The sequence below is a fragment of the Lissotriton helveticus genome, chromosome 3_1, assembly GCF_964261635.1.
Source record: "Lissotriton helveticus chromosome 3_1, aLisHel1.1, whole genome shotgun sequence".
Classification (NCBI taxonomy): Eukaryota; Metazoa; Chordata; class Amphibia; order Caudata; family Salamandridae; genus Lissotriton; species Lissotriton helveticus.
Genome location: NC_136061.1, coordinates 99,932,200 through 99,950,516, shown reverse-complemented (window position 1 = coordinate 99,950,516; position 18,317 = coordinate 99,932,200).

The following is an 18,317-nucleotide window of genomic DNA, read 5'->3' as shown; positions in this document are numbered from 1 at the left end:
ACATTGGTAGCATTTCATTTATAGGCCCTGTGTACATGTAGCACCATTTTACTGTGTCTTGCAAGTAAATTAAATAATAGAATTGGGTGTAAATTAATTGTACACAGTTTAAATTAGAGTGCACATGCATTTTACCACTGGTTATCAAGTGTAAATTTTGTAGAGTACTAAAAGCCCCAAAAAAACAGGTTCAACAAAGAAAGGCAAACATCTGTTCTGGCCCTGCACAAAGGGACAGGTCCTGCAAATGAATATATCTTTGATGTATCTTAAATAAATATTTCCTTTAACTGCCTTCGAAAAACATTTAAGCTTGTGAAACTGGTATCTGTATGTACGCCATACTATTCCCAGTCTCAACTTAAAAGCAGTAAAATCATGCATGAGTACTCTGATGAGGATTTCTACCACCTGATCCACCCCGAGAATATCCTTTACTTCAATCAATATTCGGCAGAGAATAAAATTCAAGGCTCTCTGTCTAGTGCATAAGGCAAGCTTTGGAGGTGGCTCAGAGGACAGCCAGGAAATGTTTAGCCTCTACACCTCCACGCGAAACCTTCGATCTACTAGTCTTCACCTGATCTGTATCCCCAAGTTTTGGAAGAGCCAAATGGCGGGAAAGGTCTTTGTCATACTGTGTAGCAAAAACTGTGCAACAAACTGCCAATGGCTCTGAGACTGCAATCCAATCTATTGCTTTTTAGGAAAGCCTTGAAAACATGTCTCTGTACACCAGAGTAGTGGTAGCGGGCCCGATTTACAGAACTAACTTAAGACAAAATCCTAAACTTACTACTTTTGGTATTCACAGAAGTTAGGATTTTGTCTTAAGTTTGTCTTAAGAGAATCTTCAGACAGACTAAAGACAAAATCCTAACTTAGGGGTTGATTAGGATCGCGGATTTTCCACATCCTCCGGGCCGGCAGAAGCCACCGCCGGCCCGGAGGATGCGGAAAATCCGCTGCTGACCCACCAAAGACCCACCGCCACATTAGGATGGCTGGTGGGTCTTGGTTTCAGTCTGCCGCTTTTCCGCCGCGGTCGGCTTACAACCGCGGCGGAAAAGCTCTAATATGGTGGCGGTGTCTCTCAGACACCGCCAGACATATTAGGATGGCGTAGAAGAGATGCTTTTCCGCGGCGGGTTCTCCGCCGTGGAAAAGCATACGGATCTTCACTCTGGGGGCCCGTTGCGGTCCCCCTGGGTGAAGGGAGGTGGGGGGTGCACATGGGGGGTACCTATGGTACCCCCCTGCATTTACATGCAGAAAGCGTCAGGCACCGTGCAGTGCCTGCCGCTTTGTGCATGTAAATGCAATGCATGTGTTTTTAACATTGCGGTGGGTGCAGCTTGAAGCCGCACCCACCGCAATGTTAAAAATAGAGGATGTGACCGCCAGGGTGGCGGTCACATCCTAATTGCACTGGAGGGAACGCCGCAGCACATGCGGACGTTCCCTCCTACTCAGGGCTCGCGGACGGATGCAAGTCCGTCCGCGATCGTAATGGGCCCCTTAAGTCTGTCTTAAGTCTGTCTTAAGTCAGTCTTTGAACAAACTTAAGACAAAATCCTAACTTCTGTGAATACCAAAAGTAGTAAGTTTAGGATTTTGTCTTAAGTTAGTTCTGTGAATAGGGCCCATATGAATATAACAAGTTATTAGAATTATTCGTTCTCAGTTTTCAGTGGGATTCAGTACACACATGCCAACTGTTAAAATCCTGGATGACATGCACTGCATATTTGATAATGGATTCACTTTCCATGTCAGAATCCCAATCGGTTCGATCACCAGAGGTTTCGCAATATCTGGACACATGATTGTGCATGGGGAGCTGTGTACTGAACTGAGTCTTAATCTTCAATGTGAACCACATAAAATATTGGTCCAGCCTTGGTTGTTTCAGGTAAGAACTGCCCACTTTATGTTTGATATTTGCTAGGGGTTGGTTGTCAGCACCTATGCAGTTTAGTATGTTTGAATCCACTAAGAATCCTGACCGAGGAGGCAAGAATGGTCATCAACTTATATTCAAATGACACATCTCCTCTGTGATATTTAGTAACATTCCAACCCACCTGCTCATTCCACTTTGTGAAGGCTACAAAGGCAGCTAGACTTGTCCACATGAGGAATAACTTGGAGGGCATCCTAAGCTGTTCTTTAAATTCCATCAAAGCTGTTCTCCACCCAGCAACTAAGCTTATCTCCAGCATGAACAAAATACCAAAATATTTAGGGGATCTCCATTGGCTATGAGTTAAAGCAAAATAAAATGGATATTTGCTTGCATATATTTCAAGCTATCTTGTGGCAACTTAAATCTACAGATTCTTTGTTCCTAAATTTGAATATAAAAAGAACATTACTAATATGGAACATCACTTTGCAACTCCCCACCAGGCAACCTGAGACATAGAGAGACCGTAATGGTATTCTGTAGAAAACTGTTAACCTATCTGTAAGAACTGGAGTATTCGTTGAAAAATAATTGCTATCCTAGTTGGTATTGGGGGGAGTAGAAGCAGAGTGTGGCTGGAGTAATTAAAAAGAGACAAGTAACAGAGTTGGTTGGCAGATTTCGAATTACACTATATGGCTGCACAATTACAACACGCAGGAGTAGTTCTAACTTAGCTAAAAGGCTGACCATATGGTGGATGCAACTGTTCCAAAATGTAACCCTTGATATGCAGACAGCGGGTCGGAGGGATGGCGGAGATGGTGTATGCTACATTCTGGGCAATTAATATCAGATGAGTAGTTTACAGCGTGTGTAGGTACCTAGGTACTATTTGGCATGCAACCATGAAAAATTCTGGCCCGGACTGCTAAAGAGATCTGGTGGGCCACCAGAGGAGTCGGCCAGACTTCTGGGGCTGCTAGCATTAGGTCAATGTAGGTACACTGAAAAGCAGCAGGGAGCATCTCCAGGAAGGAATGAAAGACGTCGCGGAATGGATGAAGCTCAGCAGTCTGAAACTCTGCCTGGGACGACTCCTGGTGGCCCCCTGCCCAGGGCACCGCCCCCAAGCCCACGGACCATGCACGCAACCTGGGCTTCATCCATGACTCCTCCCTCACGATGACCAAGCAAGTCACCGCCGTCTCGTCATCCAGTTTCAACACCCTGCGCATGCTCCGAAAGATCTTCTGGTGGATCCCCACCGACACCAGGAAGACGGTCACCCAGTCCCTCGTCACCAGCCGACTGGACTACGGGAACACCCTCTACGCTGGAACCACAGCCAAACTCCAGAAAAGACTCCAGCGCATACAGAACGCCTCTGCACGACTCATCCTGGACATCCCCCGCCACAGCCACATCTCTCCCCAGCTGAGACACCTGCACTGGCTCCCCATTAGCAAGAGGATCACGTTCAGACTCCTCACCCACGCACACAAGGCTCGCCACGACATGGGCCTCAAATACCTCAACAACCGCCTCACATTCTACACACCCACCCGCCAACTCCGTTTCGCCAGCCTCGCCCTCGCCACCGTCCCACGCATTCGCAGAACCACCGCCGGAGGAAGATCCTTCTCCTACCTGGCGGCCAAGACATGGAACTCCCTCCCCGCCCACCTACGACTGACCCAGGACCATCTCTCCTTCAGGAAACAGCTCAAGACCTGGCTCTTCCAGCAGTAGCGGCTCCCCCCCCCTCCTCAGAGCGCCTTGAGACCCTCACGGGTGAGTAGCGCGCTATACAAATCTATCTGATTGATTGATTGAAAGGCCAGTCTCCATTTTCTGCAGGCCAAGACTCCATTTTCTGCTCGGTCATTAGCCTGTCTACCTTAGACCTAAATATTTTCTCTTCTGATCTTTCACAGAACTCGTGAAAGCGTTAAGCAATCCAGACAATAACTTTGATAAACGTTAAGTGGACATAAGTTTGAGGCAGGTTCACTGGTATCTATGTCTCAAAGTGAATACATTAAAATATAAATACGCTAAAGAAGACAGAAATGATAAGGGTTTTTTACAGAAATTACTTGTTCCTCATGCTGGCTCAAACCTGTTATGTTTGGAATTGAGTGGAAACTTCCACCAGTTCAGATACCTATAGGCAGATCCAGAAGGGCACAGCACCAGATTCCAACTTACTGAAGACATCGCCAGCAAGACTCTCTTTCGTTCTGCAAAATATTTGTCTTCAAAGAGTGGTGCCAGGGATGTGTTCTTACACAAACATAATGTCATAGCCCTGGCCTTGTACTTGGAATTGCTGGCAACCTATTCTAAAGCAGTAAAACATCCTGTTGCTCCAGGTATGAGCACCAACTTTGAAACCCAAGAAATAGGCTTATTTTTTATTCATCTGCTAGAACTACCATAATGCCTAGATAAAGCACAGTGAGGATGTTAAGGGCTACACATTGTGATATTACAAAATGTCCTTGTTGTTTTCATTGTTCAAGAAAAAACGTAGCTATTTTTATTTCTTATCAAGATCTTGGCCCGACCCCTAAACCTTGTTCTAATGTAAAAAGTCTAGGCATAAAGATTGACTATGAGCTGTGAATGGTCAGCCAGATCTCCTCCGTGGTTGGGACCTGCACTAACTTAATCAGACAGCTACGCAAGCTAGTCCCTCTCCTCTCCTCTTCCATGCTCCGTACAATTGTCTCTGCCACAATAATCTCAAGATTAGATTGTGGGAACGCCCTGTATTTGGGTCTCCCCAAAATATTGACAAATAGGCTGCAAGTAGTGCTGAACGATGCAGCTAGGCTGATCTTTAGGCTACCTAGATGCACTCATGCATCGCCACTGTTGTGTAAGCTACATTGGCTCCCCATAAAACAACGTGTGGAGTTCAAAAGTTTATGCATTGCCCATAAGGCAATCTATGGTCAAGCACCTGCTTACATTAAAGAACGCCTTGGAGTTTACAAACCCACACGATCATTAAGGTCCTCGAACACTCAACTACTGTCCCCGCTATAAATTAGCAACGAAGGGTGGCAGATCTTTCTCAGTGGTGGTTCCACAGATTTGGAATAAACTTCCAGACTCTCTTCGTAAGGAATCAAATCTGTTGCATTTTAGGAAATCTCTAAAAACACTCCTGTTTAGAGAAGCCCTAAGCACCTCTTAGTGCCACGGCCTTACGTATCTTTTTATTCTGCCAGTATAGCTTTCCTCTGTCAAAAGCGCCTAGAGACCTGACGATGATTTGGCGCTATACAAGCTGTAGTTAACAATAACAATAACAATTATATTGTGTGATGTTACCAATCAATATTGTCAGCACTAAAGACTTTCAAAATAATCATTTTGATATAAATATTTTGAAATGCATATTCTGTTTATAGTAGTCCTTGAGTGTGTAGCTCATTAATGAGCAATACTTTGGATTACCGCTCCTGTGCAGTCTTAAAACTGCAAATTCGACCTCCCAAAATAACGTCTTTTGGCATATCTAAATCCTTCCTTTTAAATAATAATAAGTAATCCCAGAGTAAGCTTCAAATGACCAGGAAGCAGTGTGCACTGGTATTTGAAAGTAGAACACATAAAAGTTTAATGTTAGCTGTGTACTTACATTAAAAAGGCTCAAAAAACTATTTTCACTGGTGCATGGTTAGCTGTTCAATAGGAAAGCATTAGGATACAATGTTGAAAAGAATAATGTTATTTCCGCCCAGTAAACTGCTACAAACTTCATCTTAGACTTTGTAAATTATTTATTACAATCTCAATTGACTGCTAAACTCAGCCTCCTCTCACAACTAGATGTAGCTAACAACTGAGCCTGCCCCATCCTTTGTCCGGCTAGTCAGCCAGGCACCAATCCCAGTAGGAGAGACACTGCCCAGAGAGCTAGCTTTGAGTGACCGCAGAGGAAGGATTTGTTATTTCCCTAGCCCTTAAATGGGCTCTTTTCGGGTGACCGTCCACCAGTGTAAACTTTTCGCAACGCTTTAACAAATACAACAATAAATTACACCTTCACTTCATTATCACTGTTCAGCAAAATTGCAGACTTCTGGATAGGAACATCTGACTATAGTGACCACTTACCACAAGAGTTTGGATAGGATGTACACAGGACACCACCCACTCAGCCAGTGGGGGGAAAGGGCATGGTGTATACAGCCAATTTCAAAAGAGTCAAAAACAAAACATGAAATCTGGACAGATTTCTGGACAAGGCAAACCCCTGTGGGAGGAAAACAAGCTGCAGAACACAAATGTCATAATATGTTGGGCAAAATTCACTGAGAGTCTTGGAGTTGCCCACACCAAAAAAGAAAGGACAAACACAACAATAGGAGCCATAGCCCAACAGTGAACACATAACGTGCTACCGAGTATGCAAGGACACCAATTCTCAACAATACAATTGAGCCAATTAAGGCGATTAAAAAGAGAAATAAATAGAGCAGTACGAATGCTTCGTCAAACGGGTCCAGATAATAACAACCAAAAGGAATTAAGGCTGCTAAAAATGAGCAAGAAGAAACTCATCTGGTCAGCAAATCAAGAAAATGCTGAGAAGGCATGGGCCAAACTGCTATATGACGCGAAAGCTAATAAAATCGCACGGTGCTGGCGTACAGTGAATAATTTACAGAACCCAATGGCCCCGGTAATCAACTCTCATCTGACCATGGAAGCCTGGGCCAACTATCTTTGGCATCATTTTAAATGCAAACAAGATGACTCTGTACATGAGGCACAGGGAAGCAGAAACTACTGGTCGGGTCGAGAAAAGAATGCTGAGGCAACCAACTATTCTCGATTAAAAGGATAGTGAACAGAATCACAAAAGTCAGAGCAGAGGGTGCGCGGGCCCGAATGGCATTCCACCCATCCCATGTAAGCAAGACCCGGAATTACTGCTACTCTCCACACACATTGTGGGATTTAAAAGAATACCGGATTCCTGGCAGGGTTCAATCATATCACCTATTCATAAGAAAGGCAGCAAAATCAAAGGGAAAAATAACAGGCTCGTCGCCATAATAGATTATGACGCCAAATATTTTGCGGGCATCCTATTGGAAGAGCTCATTGACTGGGCAGCCGAATCGGCATCAATCCAGATCAATCAAACGGGATTCCAAAAACTAATGGGGACAACAATGAACATACTTGCCATATCGCTTCTAATTGAGGCCGCTATAGTTTTAAAGAAAAACATTGCAAAAAGTGTTAAACACTAACTGGAGTCATAGTGACCCAGACACAAATTTAAAACCAGCCACAATAGAGTGTGGGTTAGATGCAGATACCAGGTTCATCCATGTCAGACGTTTTGTCTTCTGATAGGTGGGCAAAGCAGCAGGCTATAGCTGAGAAAAGCATCAAAAGGCTAGATAGCTGTCGGACGAGGTCCCAACAGAGCTGTTGATTTTTGGCAGGAAAGCTCCGCTGGGAGAATTCCCACTTCACGCCCAATGAAGGTCCCTCTCCAGCTGGAAACATTTGGAACCTTCACTCAGTAAAGATTTCTACCTTAGATCTTAGTCCCTTTTTGGAAAGGTTGCATTCCTCCAGCAGGGCAAACCAGTATGTTGTACCAGAACAGGGCTCTATGAGGCCTGATAGTCTCTCTGCGATATGTCCTGATTTGCTGCTGCAGAAAAGCTCTAAGCGGGAGCAACCTGAATCTTTAGCCCAGTGGTAACATACCTTTGTCTGACTGATTTAGCAGGTGTTCTGGTCCTCCAGAGTCTTTAAAGAGAGTCCTTCTTCTGTCTTCCAAAGCTCTGGTAGTGATCTAATATTGGTGCCCAGGGGTACACATTTATGCATAGCAACAGCTTGTGCGTGGGACTATCTCCCGGCCCCTTCTTATGCAATAGGGATAAATTTCCCTGTAGTAATGCTACCCATTTTTGCAGCAGTTCCTGTTTGCCCTACTGCAAACAATCCCGAAGCACCCCTCTCTAACTAAATTCAACATGGCAGAACTTTTCCTCTCCTGTGTTTAGCCCCTATGCTTACTCTTCAGGTGAGGGTAGGGCTGAAGACGGCTGAAATGCCAGAAACCGGTCCCAGGAAGCTTGTTTCCAGTCCAGGGAAGGCAAGGTTTGGCAGTTCGGGCTGGACTGTTCCCATGAGGCACAGGGTCAGACTGATTTGCATATGGCCAGGTCTGAACTGGGGTGGCAGAGTGGGCTAAAGAACGGTGATGGATTAAACCTAGATCTGTTGCCTGGGTGTGAGTGTTTGATTGGTTCAGATGCTCCGTCCATCACCACCCCCTTTTGTACCATTTGATCGCTAGGCATTCGTTTTCGACTGTTGAGTAATGGGATTCCCTCGGGAGTAGCTTTCGGCTGATGAACAACAGAGGTTTGAGCTCATCAGCATGGTCTGTTTGGAACAAGATGGCCCCTAACCCATGGCCTGATGCATCTGTCTGGAGCACAAACGAACCGTGGAAATCAGGACACCGCAGCACTGGAGCGGTACACATAGCATGTTTGATGGTTTGGAAACTGTTCTCTTGGACTGCAGACCATGTATGTATGCATGTGGGACTGGTCTTGGACAGTAGATCAGTAAGGGGACTAGCGATGGCGGAAAAATTGGGTATAAATCGCCTATAGTACCCTATAAAGCCTAAAAAGGAGCGAACCTCCTTATTTGTGATCAGCCAAGGGATTGACTGGATGGCCTCTAATTTGTTTATTTGTGGCTTCAGGTGTCCTTCACGAATGGTGTAGCCTAAATACTGTATATTTCGTTCATGCCTAACAGTGACTTTTTTGGGTTGATGGTAATGGAAGCGCCCTGTATTTGGGAAAAGATTGGTTTCAGGCGTTCTAAGTTTTTTCCCCATGTTTGACTAAAAACCACAATATCATCAAGATAAGCAGCCTCGTATGCTTGATGGGGTTTTAGGAGGTGCTCCATTAACCTCTGAAAGGTTGCTGGTGCCCCATGCAACCCAAAGGGAAGCACTCGAAAATGATACAGGCCTGAAGTGGTTGCAAATGTTGTCTTTTCCTTTGAATTGGGGGCTAACGGGATCTGCCAATACCCTTTCGTTAAGTCAAGGGTTGACATATAACGTCCCAGGCGTTCTACCATATCATCGATTCAAGGCATCGGGTAAGTGTCAAATTTAGTGATGGCATTTACTTGCCTGAAATCAATGCAGAAGCGTATGCTGCCGTCCGGTTTTGGCACCAACACCACTGGAGAGCACCAGTTACTTTGGGACGGTTCTATAATTCCTGCTTGTAGCATTTCGGACACTTCTTTTTCTTCAGCCTCTCGGCGCGCCTCTGGGTTCCTATAGGGTTTCTGTTTTACAATACCAGGAACCAGGGACATGATCTTATGCTGGACTAAGGAGGTTAGTCCTGGACGGGTAGAGACTAGACCAGGAAAAGCTATTAGCAAGGCCTCAATCTGGGTTTTCTGGGTACCCGTCAACACCCCTCCGGTGGGCACAGGCTTGTGAGAGTGCTCCTCTTCTGGCGAGGGTGGAATGTCTATTGGTGGGGAGGAACAGACTAAGAAGGCTATACTTGTCACCCCTGGAGAGGGTGGGGCGTCTACCCATTTTTTTTAACTGGTTTACATGGTATATTTGTTTACCTGTAGTACGATGGGGTAGAAGTACACTATACTTGACTGGTGTTACCTTTTTCTCTATGGTGTATGGTCCCTGCCACTTCATCAATAACTTATCCTCTGTGGAAGGAAGCAATATAAGGACTCTATCTACTGGTTGGAACTCCCTAAGTTTACTGTTCTGGTCACAGTATCTCTTCTGTGTGTCTTGTGCTTCCCGCATATTATCGTGTACCATTCCCCAGAGTTTTGTCAGAGAGGTCTTAAGGTCTGTGGCGTATCTCAACAAGGGCTTCCTTTACTCATCTTCATGTTCCCACTGTTCAACCGCCATGTCTAACAGGGTTCTTGGCTTTCTCCCGAACAGTAATTCGAAAGGAGAAAATCCTGTAGACCTCTGTTCATGGGCTCGTATGGCGAACAGGACCAGGGGTAGCTTTTGGTCCCAGTCCCTCCCGGTCTCTGAGACGGCCTTTCGAAGTAGGTTTTTGATTGTTTTGTTATATTGTTCCACAAGACCGTCCATCTGAGGGTGATAGACTGATGTTTGGATTCTATGAATCCCTAGAATGTTGCAGATTTTACCCATCATTCGAGAGACAAAAGGGGTCCCCTGGTCCATTGGTATTTCTGAGGGGAGACCTACTCTAGAGAATAGGGTGATCATTGCTTGGGCTACTGCCAAGGTGGTCATGCTTGACAATGGGAAGGCCTCTGGATACCGGCTAACGTAATCAATTATGACCAATATATAGCGACGGCCTCTAGCTGAGGGTGTCAGGGGTCCTACGAGGTCCCTCCCAACCCTTTTGAAAGGGACGTCAATAATGGGTAGGGGTTGCAGGGGGGCTTTTTGGACTCCTCCTGGACAGGTGTACTGGCACCTCACACAAGCCGCACAATGCTTGGCGACGTCTTTATAAACCCCAGGCCAGTAAAATCCTTCTAGCAGGTATTTGAGGGTATTTTCCTTCGCATAATGTCCCCCTCTATGTTGTCAGGAGCTAGCAGAAGGACATGTTCACGAAAAAGGGATGGCACAACGAGCTGAGTTCTAACATGAGAGTCTTTCTTTTCTGCTCTGTATAATAACCCTTTTTTCATAATGAAATAAGGTCCTACCTGCTCTGGTTGTTCCAAGTGGACCTGTTCCCAGGCGTGTATAAGTGATTTGTCTTCTCGTTGGGCGGTTCTAAAGCTGCAGTGCCCTGTTCCGTCTGTGTCTGAAAGGGAAAAAGGAAGAGCAGTACGAGGTACCTGAGAATGGAGGAAATCTTTATTTTCCATTCGTCTTTCTCACCTACTTTTCTTTGCTCTGGGATCTGAGTGCTCTAGGTCTGTAGAAGAAAATGGGGCGTCCTGAAGCCATGTCTGTATGTTTCCTCTTTTTCGCCTTAGATAAATCTCGAACTTAGGGTGGTCAGTCCCTATAATCACCGCCTCTGGTAGGGAGGGGATTACTCCCACTTTCTTAAGGTGGGGGTTGTTATCTACTTCTAGTAGCACTTCTGCTATGGGATAGGACTTTGTATCCCCGTGAACACGTTACCCTTACTTGCTCCGTGCTCTGTAGTTGGGGAACCCCGTGGAGGGACCTGTCTACCACCGTAACATGGCACCCGGTATCGAGTAAAGCTTGTCTTTTTCTCCCATATAGGAACACTTCTGTCTTATATCGCTGGGGGCCTTCTTTGGTTAGGAAAATCCTACCCCGGGAATATCCTACCTCCATGGGTTCTACAGGTGGGTGTTTAAGAGGACATTTCCTGGCTATGTGGCCCCACTCTTCACAATTAAAACATTGTGGAGCTTGTCCGCTGGTGCTAGAGGGGGTCATGGCTGGTTTTGGGACAGGGCGAGATGGAATCATGGGTTTCGGGTCAGGTTTTACAGGTAACCTGGGGTGTGAATACGAAGGTGTTTGTGAGAAGAGAGCGCTGGGGCCGTGTGTTGCCTGCTCTAAAATCCGGTGACCTATGGAAGGCACATGTGATGTCTACTGCAGAGGAGGAATTCAGGTTTGGATGCTGTTTCACCCATGAGCGGGTAGAAGGTGGCAATGCTTCTAAAAACTGCTCCATATAGACCTTTTCAACCACTTCTCCCATAGGGGATATGTGGGAAGTCAGCCATCTGTTTCCCATATCTCGTATTCTATAATACAATGCACGAGGATTGTCTCCTGCAGACCACTTTTCCTTCCTAAACTTAATGCGATAGTGTTCCTGGTCAAATCCTAATCTCTCTAATATTGCCTTTTTCAGATCGTCATAAGCGGTGGCTCCAGTTGAATTGGCGTCTTGGTACGCCGCTTGCGGTTCTCCTGAAAGAAGCGGGGAGATATATTGGCCCCACCTCTCTCGGGGCCAGGCCGCTGTGGAGGCCACTCGTTCAAAGTAAAAAAAAAAATAGACAGGGTCTTCCCCTTCCTGATATTTCTGTAATACTGTTCCAGGGACATTCGGGTGAATCCGGCATTGACTATCGCATCTGTGAGCCTCAAAATAGCTGTGTCCTGGACCTGCTGACTGGTTGAAGTTATCGTGGCCTGATCCTTCAGAGCGCCCTGCAAGGCTTCCCTTTCTAGTCGGGCTTACTGTAATTGCTGTTCAAGCACCAACTGTAGGTGCCTTTGTCCCTTGGCCAACTGCGTGACCATATCGTTCAGAGGTATGGGCTGTGTCATGGTAAGACACGTAAACAGGGACACAAACTCCCACTTCTAACACCACTTTTGTAGGCTGTCCGAGTGCCAAAAATAAAAAGGAACGGGGTTGCGTTTCTTTGACTCTTTGTAAAGTACCTTTTATTTTCAGGTCTTTGGTCTATTTTGCAGGAGAAGTTTCTTACAGGTAAAAATAAAGAAAAGTGAAACAAAACAAATGATGATGAGATTTAGGTGTTGTCGTCAGGGCAGGGCGTCTACTTCTTGGTCTTGACCTTTGGGACTTGCTACTCTATTGGACTTCTCCCCGTCAGGCTCCACGGAAGGGTAGAGGGCATAAAGAAAAGGGACAGGGGTTAATCACACCTGTCTTTCTCTCTAAAGGTTACCATGTAGTGAAAAGGGAAAGAGAGAAAAGTAATTCAAAGTAGCAGGGTAGGGGGTGAGAGAAGGGAGGCCGGCAATACCAGTGCTTTGTGTGTGTTACCCCTTATCGCCTCACCAACCCCACCAGAACGCGCCCTTTACTGGCACTTGCCTTGGGCAATGACCTGTTAACAGGGCCGTGGCGTCCGGACCCGGGGCGCCCTCTCGCCTCCTTGGGCCGCAGCGGTATGCGCATTTTGTACACTCTTGGGTGGTTCTCTTCCACGCTCCACTCCCTCCGTGACTCTTCCCTTGCTGGTTTCTCCGGAAGCTGGTCTCCTCCTCCGCTTGGCTCCTCCAGCAGCTGGGCTCCTACTCCACTCGGCTCTCCCGGCAGCTGGTCTCCTCTACCGCTTGGCTCCTCAGGCCGCTGGTCTCCTACACCGCTTGGCTCCTCCGGCAGCTGGTCTCCTCCACCGCTTGGTTCCTCGTCTCCTCCTGACCTCCAAGTCACGGCTTCATGACTGTGCTGCCCTTCTTTCATTCGGGTTCTGTTTTTGTCGTCCCTATTCTGTTTCTGCACACCAACGTCATCACACAGAGCTAGACTGCTGGCGGCTTCTGGTCTGGTTAGGGAGTCCTCGCCCGTTTTCCGTTTTTGGCGGTTTCGGTGGCTTCCCGGTCCTTGCACACAGAGCCATTTTCTGCTATTGTTTTTGTATCCAGCTCCTTCCTTTTGAGTGCCCACATTTGGCAATTGTGCATGCTGGAAGCTGGTATGATTTGTAGCCTTGTAGTTGGAATGGTCCATTTAGCCATGTTTCTTGGAGCAAAATTAGGTCAAATTGTTGAAAATATAGCAGAAGTTCCTTGTCCTTGATTTTAGTTCCTAGTCCATTAGTATTCCAGGAACAGAGTCTTATCTGTGCCTCTTTCCCAAGTTGCTTCATGCCCTGTCATTTGTTCTTTGGCCGAGTGTTTATAGTTCATGCTCCATGACCAACTATTTGAACTGTAGCTCTCACCCGCTTGCCAGTGCCCCCCAGTTATTGGACTCTGTCGCCATGACTGAGGTGTTGCGAGTTCCTTTAGTCATTGATTTGATTTTTACTGCGCTGTCCATATTTCTGGGCCTACAGCCTTCTCCCTGATGTTGGTCTCGAGGAAGAGGCTCTGGATATCCAATTGTTTAATAAAGTTTTAACCAGATCCCCCAGGATTTTAGTTGGTTCTCCTCCTTCATAATTTTCTCAACTATTTCCTCAGCGGCCCAGGTTGTCTTTGTTGCTTCTTGCTCTGACAGATACATACGATCTTTGAATTCTATGGACTTCAGGTCCCATGTGCCTACCTCTGCCAAGTTGCTAATGAAGGTTAGGAGTCGCAAGATGTTTCCTCTGTTCAGGATGTCTTTTCTGCCTTCGATTTGTGTTCAGGCATGAATAGGATTATCTTAGGTTCCTCCCGTCGGAGACTGCTGTAATTTATTCCTGTGACTTGTGGTCTTCGTGGTTCCGGGGATTTCTTGCCTCCGGGGTTGAATGTACTTCAATCTCTGCTGTGATTGATATACTAGCTCTGCTCTGTTTTTTTGCCCTTTCTTTAGAATCTACAACCTTGTTTTCCTCGCAGTCATTCAGATTTGTCCTTAATGTGTCATCATCACTCGTATTGCTCGGTTTGGTGGGAGGTGTCTCCCTGGTTGTCGAAGTCTTCCCGGTTATCAATGTCCTACTTGCCCTCTGCGTTGTTAGTTCTCCTGTTGGAGACTTGATCTTTGCATAAAAGTATGACAGTATGGTTGTATTCTTTTTTTTAAAATTCTTTCTAATAAACCAAAAAACAGGTTTCAGATACAAGCAAATCCCAATATTCATGTACAGGTTACGTTGAGTACATAGACATCATCAGACGGTGCTATATACTCGCAGGTGCCTCCAACGCAGTTCTGGACACAGACAGATTGAGTTCATCTCTTACCCTACATAGGATAGCCCATGTGACATCCCCCCCGTGCCCCGTCTAAGGCCTCTATACAAAGTCCAGGCTCCCCACATTTTCTCCCATTTGCAAGGGCATCCGCGACTTTGATACACAACCTGCTCTGCATTATGACACCAGTCCATATCACACAGGTATGATGCTACTGTCGGAGGCTCCACCGCCCCCTATGCATGTACAATGTTCCTTTTTGCGACCCCCCCCAGCTAAGGCCAGCCACAGCCGGGCCCACTGTGGCCATGTGATCCCTCACGTAACCTCAAGGATATGCCACCTGGACTCCAATGGGATCTGCGTACCCACTACAACCTCCATTATGTGGATTAAGGCCCTCCAATACTTCTCAATCCTGGGGCACGCCCACAGCATATGAAAGAAAGACCCCTTCTCACCACACATAACTCGGAGCTACTCCCGTTAATAGGGGCCTGAACCATCCTCGAGGCATAGGACCTGTGAAGGATACAGAGTTGGACAAGCCTAAAATGCGCTCTGATGAGTAGTTCTTTGATGCTCTGAAGGGCCTCCGCTCAGTCATCATCCTCCAACTGTCCCATATCTGATACCCAGGCCTCCCTCAGGAAACCCAGACCGTCCGGGGAGTTGTTTACCAGCTTTTTGTACTTGAGTGATACTGCTCTCTCAATCATGGGTTCTAAGAGTAGTCTGTCCTTTGGGGTGAGTATTCAGGAATCGCAGTCCCTTCTTTCAAATGGCAATGTAGTGCAGAGTGCAGCTGTCGATACCTAAGGAATTCACCATCGCCCATTTGAAAGCCCTTCCTTAGGCTATCAAAGGTCTCAATTTGCCTAGCCTTCCAGACATCCCCACTAAGCATGGGCGCAAAATCCGCTACGCTCGCGGATTTTGCGCATTTTCGGTAAATCCGCGATCCGCGAACTCTCGCGAATTTACCGAAAATTCGCAATCCGCGAGCGGCGGATTCCAAGGTCAAAAGTTCAAGCCTTGCTGGCCTGTTGTTGTAACTATTTTACGATGGCGCCGGCAAGCTGCCAGCGCCATCGTAAAATAGTTACTAAATTAGCTTCAACAGGAAGCACTAATAGATAAAATCAAGCAGGCGCTCGTGCATCTGCTTTATTTTATCTATTCGAGCTTCCTGTTGAAGCTAATTTAGTAACTATTTTAAGATGGCGCTGGCAGCTTGCCGGCGCCATCGTAAAATAGTTAACAGGCCAGGCAGCTGTGCCCTCTTCCCAAATATACCATCGAAAATCAGATACAGAGGTATGAATTGTAAATTGGTCTGGGTCTCTTTTTAGCTGCTGATAGCAAATAAAAGATTTAAAGCAGTGTATTATCATTGGCTTGGGGTGATGAGCACGTCTCGTTTGAGTATCCTGATCATTGTTCGATTGAAGAGACTTCTAAAGTCTAAACCATCTACACTTTTGTAGTTTTCAACTAAACGTGTAAGTCCTAGATCCTGATAAATATAGCGCAGTATCTTCTCGTTAATATACGAACGCTGAAGATAATAGGTGTCTCTTTTCTCCAGTATTGGCTTGCGGTGTAATATCGGTGTCTTCACTGCATTTTCCTGACGGTGACTGACCTGAAAAGCTTTTGTGCGGTATCTTCCAGCTCATTGTCTGACATTCATTGGTTAAGGTAGATACATCATCTTGCTTTACAAAAAGTTAGATTTAAATATGCCTTAATGTGACACGTTGCACACTGTAATTAAAGCTGCCATTTCTCCCATAGCACAGCTGTGGTACGTGTCATTCTCATTTATAAAAGACCGATACCGTGCATCGTTTCTATTGATCGTTGCAGAACATAGGGTAATATTTCATTCATTTTTTATTTTTGTGGACCTCCGCAACAAACTATAAAGAATAAGGCAACACTGTAGCTGTTCTTTGGTCACCTGTGGCTCATGTGAATGTCATCGATCTTTTAAATAATATCACTCAATAATAAATAATAGCGATATGGTAACACTGTGGGTGTTTGGGTCCTCTCTGTTTCACAAGCATGTCTATGTATTTTTATCGGAGCACTCTTCCCTTTCTGTTTTTAATTGGCACATTGATGGCATGTGACTTTCGGTATTTTTTGTCCCCCCTGTTCCTGACTTTTTTGCTCTGGCTAACACAGGTCTATTTCCATTCTTTACTGCAAACAAATGTAAATAAGATTATAGATACCTTGTTCCATCACCCTGTCTGAAAGAACCATATGTATTGGTTTTTATAATTACGGATCTCAAGTCTTCATCCGCTGCTCTGATCGGTCTCTGACCTTTTATACACACGAGAGGCATGTGCACTCGCATGGAAGCCCCGCCCCAAATCCGCAAATCCGCTAATCCGCAAATACGCGGATTTTGCGGATCCACGATCCGTGAATACGCAAATCCGTGAATCGTGGATCCGCAAAATCTGCCCATGCTTAATCCCCACACACATTGATACCATTCAGACTCCATTCACGAAAACCCCGTAGCCGACGCACCTCCGGCAGAAACCTCACCTCCCACAGTGGAGTCTGTTCCGTGAGTCTCGATACCCACCCTGTCATTTTAGTTGCTTTGTGCCAGATGTCGATTACCATTTTTGTGTGTGGTGGCAGATTCACAGAGTCCCTACCCCGGCGATACAGTTCACCCAGATGACTATGAGCCCCCAGGCTAGTCTGTTCACCCTGTAGGCTGGTTCCTCCAGTGGGGAGAAAACCTATCCATTAACATTGATGAGGTGAGTGGCCCAATAGTATTTCCTAATATCCCGGACTGCCAGCTCCCCTCATGCACCCCCTTCTGTAGCTTCTGAAGCACAATTCTGAGACTGCCACCCCCCCATAGCAACTTGCGTAGCTCGGACTCAGTCGCTCGAAAGAGCGTTTCCAGTATGCAGTGGGGCATATTCTGGACCGCATAGAGCAAGTGCTGGAGGGCCATCATCTTAAAGAAGACCGCCCTGCCCATAAGGGAGATCAGTAAGTGTGGGCGAAATTTGCGAATTCGCGGTCCGCGAATTCGTGCGAAATAGCAAAAAAATCCACGAGTTCGCGAATTTTCCCGCGAACTTGCAGATTTTTGTGCCATTTGCACAGATATGTGACCACGTGTGCCTGTAACTTTGCCAGCGCGCCAAAAGGCGCCGAGGTCCCTTGAGTGAGCTGGCCATTATAGTGGGACGGGTGGGAAGACGTTTCATACCGCTAGTGTGTGGTGGACGGGGCCAAACGGGCAGGGCTTCTATGCGAGTTCACATGCATCTTGTTTATAAAGGGTCAGAGGCCGAGTAGAGCTAGAGCAGCAGATGAGGAGAAAGCAGCCTCCTGGTCACAGGAGCTACACATGGATGGCGCTCGGGAAACTCATGGATGCAAAAATACGTTTGGCACAGGACCCCAGGATCCTTCAGATATCCAAGATAGCTCTGCTCCGCGTGTTGGTACAAAGCCATTCTGATCCTGCTCAGTGGGTTCAGGCGCATGCAGCTGCTGCTGCTGGACAATGTCCCATCTCATACTAAACTGCCCCGTACAGATATATGCTGGCGCTGGGCAGTAGGGTGCAGTGGCATGTAGGTGCTCCACGCCTGGTACATGCACATACCGGTGCCAGGGGGGACACATGTTTATTGGTGCTATGTAGCAAGTTATGACATTTTGACTGCACCAGATGGTGGTACCACCTACACGGATCAGGAGCATCCAGGCACCAGACTTCATGGTGCAAGAGCATAATGGTGCTGTGCGATAGGG